The following is a 5,980-nucleotide window of genomic DNA, read 5'->3' as shown; positions in this document are numbered from 1 at the left end:
GTTTGAAGACCTGCAGGCAACAAGTCTCACCAAGTCACCATGACAGGACAGACAGGTTGAGTGAGACACACCCTGAACATAGGGCTTTCATCGTCAATTCACTTTTTTCATTCATTCATTTAATACACCCTGTGCACTTACTCTGTGCCAGTGGATTCTATGGCCACAGTTGTGACTTAGTTCCAGGTCCTGCCCTCCTGGTTTTCATAGTCCAGGGAGGACAGAGACACCTCTCCAAACAGTGATGACCCAGGGTGAGCAAGGCTGGGAGCAGTGCCCAGGGCACCAGAAATGGCTTCCTGGAGGAGGGCACCGGGAGACAATCACTGGATGGCTCTGGCTTTCCCACCTTTCTTCTTGCACAGAGTTCCCAGAATCACTGTAGAATGCACTAGAAATGTGTATTAGTTCGTTTTCATGGTGCTATAATGACCTGAAACTGGATACTTTATAAAGGAAAGAGGTTTAATTGATGACAATTTTTCATGACTAAGGAGGTCTCAGGAAATGTACGATCATGGCAGAGGGTGAAGGGAAGCCAAGACACGTCTTCCATGGTGGCAGGAGAGAAAGAGGCAGAGCAGAGAACTGCCACACGCTTTTAAACCATAAGATCTCGTGAGAACTCGACTACTATCACGAGAACATCAATAGGGAAATTGCCCCCATGATCCAATCACCTCCCACCAGGTCCCTTCCCTGACACATGGGGATTACAATTTGAGAGAAGAGTTGTGTGGGGACACAGAGCCAAACTATATCAGAATGCACCATCCTAAGAAAGGAGGAACTGCCTGAAAGTGCCCGGGCTTCGTTTCTATTCTTCCCAGAGAATGCAACAACTTGAGCTAAAGAGAAACTGCCCAGGACAGCCCTGGCCTTATTCCCATCCCTTCTAGAGGGGGTCTCCTGTAGCACTGGCCCAGGACGCATCCACCACATATAAAACGCAGAGCTCACTGCTGAGTCCTCAGCTGTGGTGCAAGTGGGGCAAGCACGGGAGACTCTATCTGCCCTGGGCAGTGCTCCTGAGCCTTGGGGGACCAGTGAGTCATGAAGCCTAGGCTTCCGCTGTCCCTCGCTGCCTGTCTGTAAGTAATTAACCTGTTTTGTCGAACTGGCTGTGGTTGTGGGTGTTCTGTTCACCACACTCAGCGTAGTCAGAGTGCAGCCCAAGATGCAGTGGCTGAAGTGTTCAGACCCCTATTCCGAGTGGTTAGCGCAGTGGTGACCTTTGCCATCCTCCCTGCAGTGGGAGTCGTCACTTGGGATTGGTAACTCATGAGTGCTGCAAATTTGGCAGAGTAAGGGGGGTCCAATCTGATGAACCCATAGCTTACCAGGTGTGCTGTAATATGAAAACGTTTGTTCTTTGGCCCTCTTCCTATTATGACGCTAAACTTGGAACTTCCTGAGTGACAGGAGTGTCTTTTGTTATTCCTAATGAGCCTTTTTCAGATCACACAGCATTAGCTCATGCTAAAAATATGACTTAGGGTAGGGCCCCCAGGTAGCCTCAGCATCACAGCAGTCACCAGAAGAAAGACCAAAAGATTTGAGGATTAGAGGGAAGGAACCTTCAGTGTCACCCACTAACCTCCAAGAAAGGTGATGATGGGGAAGTGATAAAGACCAAAGTATAAAAACTTTTTTTTTTTTTTTTTTTTTTTGAGACAGAGTTTTGCTCTGTCACCCAGTCTGGAGTGCAGTGGCACAATCTCGGCTCACTGCAACCTCCCCCTCCCAGGTTCAAGCAATTCTCCCTATCTCAGCCCCCCGAGTAGCTGGGATTACAGGTGCCCGCCACCACGCCCGGCTAATTTTTGTATTTTTTAGTAGAGATGAGGTTTCCCCATGATGGCCAGGGTGGTCTTGAACTCTTGACCTCAGGTGATCCACCAGCCTTAGCCTCCCAACGTGCTGGGATTACAGGTGTGAGCCACCATGCTCAGCCTAAAAACTCCTGAACAAGAAGAATTGAACTTCCTGGCTGCTGAACACATGGAGGTGCTGAGAGGATCTGGAGTCCACGGAGGCCATGGAAGCTCCCACCATCCCCATCGCTTCCCCTGTCCACCTCCCCTTATGAGCCTCCGTGAGAACTGGTCTTTCTTCTCAGTGCACCCGAGCTACAGGCAGGCCCTAAGCAGGGAATATAAGTGATCAGATTGTGATTCAGGAAAGTCTGTGTGTCCTTCTGTTGGGAGGAGGCTGGTTGGGAGGATTGAGATGGGAGCAGGAGACCAGGCAAGAGGCTGATGGAGCAGAAATACTCATGCAATTTCCAGAGTCCTGCAGGCCCACTCGCTCTCATGGGTGGATGAGATAAGCACTCACACCCCCGACCCCATTTCTCACTCTGCCTTCTGGCCTCCCCTCTCCTGCAGCTGCAGTGTAGAGCAGTGATCTCCAACATGGGGATTGTGACACTTTTTCAGGTTGTGAACCAATTTATTTGTCACCATGGGTATCTCAGACATTAAACTAGCATCAATAAAGAATAGAGGAATGTGCACGCTACAGTATCTTACGCGTCTGTTTAATTAAACTTTCTTTTGTGCTGTGTGTAAGCCATATATAGTGTGATATGAGTTTTTCCTAGTGAGTCACAGCCAAACAGCTACTAAACACTGGAATGAAAAAATCCTCTGGGCACAGGCTCACCTCGTCTTTCCTAAAATCACTGACTAGCCGCCCCTGGCATGTTGCCCCAGAAAAACAAGTTAAGAGCTCACAGCCTCAGTTCTAGGTCCTTCCTGGGCAGGCTGAGATTGGGCTTGGCATTCGGCCTGCTAAAAAGAGGGTTGAATTTAGGTCTGGAGACCAGCCAGTGCCAAGGAGAAGCACATTCCTCAGGGCAGGGTTGGGTTGGCGTCTCTGGGGAGGGAGGAGCCCAGCTGGCCGTCCTTGGCCTTGGTCCTGGTCTCTCAGGGCAGCTGAGTCAGGCTGGGAAGAGAAATCAGCAGACGGAGATGATGACAGAGCCAGGGAGTCAGAGGCTGAGTGGGAGAGAGGGCAGCGGGACTGACCCAGGGCTCTGTGGATGCAAGAGCCCCTGTCTCAGCAATCCTGAGACTTTGCGGTCACACACACCTGGGTTGGAATCTTTCCTTTACATTTTCTCAAAGGGTTAGATAAGCTATTTTCTAGCAGCCCTTTCATCTCCCTGTATGGCAAGAACATTCAGTTTTGGAGATTATCAGCTTTCCAGTCCTTAGTCACATCCACTGCACATCTCGGCAGAGCATGTGCTTCCTCTCTGCACAGCAGAAGGACATTCAAACCACTCAAAACCCAGCCCACATGCAGCAACCCTCACCACGGGCCCATGCACAAAAAATAGGCAAAGCCACCTGCCTAAGTGCCCACTTGCTTCACACTGGACCAAGCCTGAATCCTTCTTCTTGGGGAGTGCTGACACTGGGTTCTATTTTGGTTATAAAATTTATTTTATATCCATGAGCAACTGTGTGTCGTTTCTCCTGAAATCGATTACAATTCCAAGGTGGAGAATTTTCCCAGCAAGCAGCAGGGGCCACTAAAACCCCATATCAAAATTCCCAAAGAAGCAGGCTGTGCCTGTCCCCCATCCCAGAGCTGCCCACTCTGGGTTGTCACTGTCCAGGGACAGTGGGCCTGAAACTCTTTGAGGACAGGGAGCCGGGCTGCATCACTCACTGCCATGCCCCTAGTTACTGGGGACCCCGTCTCTTTCCAGGGTCACAGGACTCTCATGGCTTCCTTGGAAATAAGAGTAAACCCCCACTCCCATTGGTCACATTTTGTCACCCTAGTTTCCTCTATGTAAGAAAGAACCTGGCATGAGGACCCACTGCAGCTCACGGACACCATCTGGATGGGACTCAGGCATTCCCGTTCCAGCCCAGAATCCCCCTCAGTCCTGAGCTGAGCCCCTCCAGAAAGGCAAGCAGCCCCTGATCCCAGATGCCCCAGGCTGGCCTCAGGAAAGACTTTCCCACAACCCCAGGTGCTGCTGGGGGACCTGAGCTTCTGGAACGTGGCACACAGGAGAGCATTGGGATTTCGTCCTGTCGTGGGCTTGCCCTCTGGAATAAGTGCAGAAGAGATTGAATCATTATCCTGGTGACACCTGGGTGTGATTTCCACCTGGCCTCAAGGAGTCTCTCCCAGATGACAGGCAGGAATTTGGTGGAATTTCAGATGTTCAAAAAGAATATTAGGAATGCAGATGTCATTGAGGGAGAGGGTTGGGCCTCACCAGTGCCTGAACGCCCATCCTCTGATATCCGCCTGGGTGGGTGGAGTGCTCTGTGTTCCACCTGCACACTTCGCGCATGTAGGCTGGTCCCTGCTACCTGCAACAAGAACTTAGGTCCCAGCCCCTGAAAGAACTGTAACACAAACAGGGCTGAAACATGACCTCCCACTCTGCACATTACCAGTAACAAGAAGTAGAGAAAAGCTGCAGCCTTTTGAGGACTGGAGACCTAGGGGTTTGTCAAGCTAGGGCTGTGACACCCTCTTTGGGGCTCTGTGGTTCTTGGTGTCTGCAAGCTTCCAGGCACTGCCATGTTCCCCTTGTCCAGATGTACCGCATGCAGCTTCTGCTGCAGGCAGCTGCATCTGGGCCAGCCACGGCCTTGCATGGAGATGGCATCTATGCCAGCTCATGGAGCTGCCCATTCCACCGAAGCAGCCAGAGTGCTTGGCTGTGCACAGTGGCCAGAACTCATGCTCGCTTGCTTACACACCGCTCACCACTCCATGCCCGGCTTGCCTGTGGCGGGTATGGGATCTGGAGTGGTAGTGTGGTCTGAGTGCAGCCAGGGTGAGTGGGTGGAACAAGCCCAGCAGGCAGGAGCAATACTCAGGGAGTCTCAGGACCATGCGACAGCTGAAGTGCTAAATCTGAAAAATCCCTCAAAGGTCAGTTCTTTAAGTTTCACAGTAGTGATGTGATCTACAGAGATAGTGTTGGGGAAGTGGCTGGCAGCGTCTTTTGCCTTTCCCTCAAGATGAAGCCAAAGATTTTCTTTTTTTTTCTTTTTCCAGTTGTCAAATGATCCTTTATTGAAATATTTTCCTTTGTGCTTCTTAACTAGCTGGGCATTCCACAGCACCACTGTTGATGTCATCTATGATGTCATGAGGGTGGTGGCCATCAACATCACAGCCCACAGACTGGGCAGTCCCCTGGATCTCTTTAACGGTTCCAGAGAGTTGTCTGGCTAAAGATGGATGGGTGCTGGATCTGTCGAGCAATGTCAACGACCTCATGAAAAGTTATATTCCTACTGTGTTTAATGTTTTTCTGTTTCTTTCTGTCTCTTGGTGGTTCCTTGAGGGCTTTGATGATCAGGGCAGAGGCAGAAGGCACCACCTCAATCTGGGCCTGTCTGTTTTGAATGTTCAGTTTTACTGTAATCCTATGGCCCTTCCAGTCACCCGTTGCCTTGTCAATGTCATTACCAACCTTTTTTGGAGACAGGCCCAGGGGGCTAATCTTGGGGGCCAGCGCAGAAGTGGCACCGACTTCACCTCCAGTGCGCCTGAGGTATATGACTTTGATCTCCTTGGGGTCAAACTTCGGCGGCATGGTGGAGGCGGCTGGTGTCAGATGAACCCGGATTTGGGACGACTGAAGAAAGGTGTACCTTGGCCTCCTCTGAGCCAAAAGCTGATTTTCTAGCATCCAGTTCCTACATATGAATGCCCAGGGAGTAGAGAACCACACTCCTTCTTTCTACTCACCTTAAGTGTCACATTTTTCTTCTTTAATGTCACATAAGAGCAATATTTTCTTCAGGTATCTTACCACAATAACCACCACAAATTCTAAGTCAGTGAGATCAGTCTTTCCATGGAGAATTCATGTTGACATCCCTGGTCCCATATTTGTCAAATAGAAAGTTTCCCAGAAAATCAGACACTATGTGTTACAAAAGAAAAGGAAGTATTTAGTCATGAAAAATTAAGGACTCACAAGACCTCAAGGGAG

At 50.1% G+C, this 5,980-nt stretch overlaps 1 pseudogene; it reads right to left on the bottom strand.

Moving 5' to 3' along the window:
• Positions 1 to 5,076: 5,076 nt before the first annotated feature.
• LOC129052001 (large ribosomal subunit protein uL11-like) lies at positions 5,077 to 5,593 on the bottom strand (annotated as a pseudogene).
• Positions 5,594 to 5,980: the final 387 nt, after the last annotated feature.

Source organism: Pongo abelii, chromosome 20 (genome assembly GCF_028885655.2).
Source record: "Pongo abelii isolate AG06213 chromosome 20, NHGRI_mPonAbe1-v2.0_pri, whole genome shotgun sequence".
Taxonomy (NCBI): domain Eukaryota; kingdom Metazoa; phylum Chordata; class Mammalia; order Primates; family Hominidae; genus Pongo; species Pongo abelii.
This window is presented reverse-complemented; position numbering and strand designations above follow the sequence as displayed.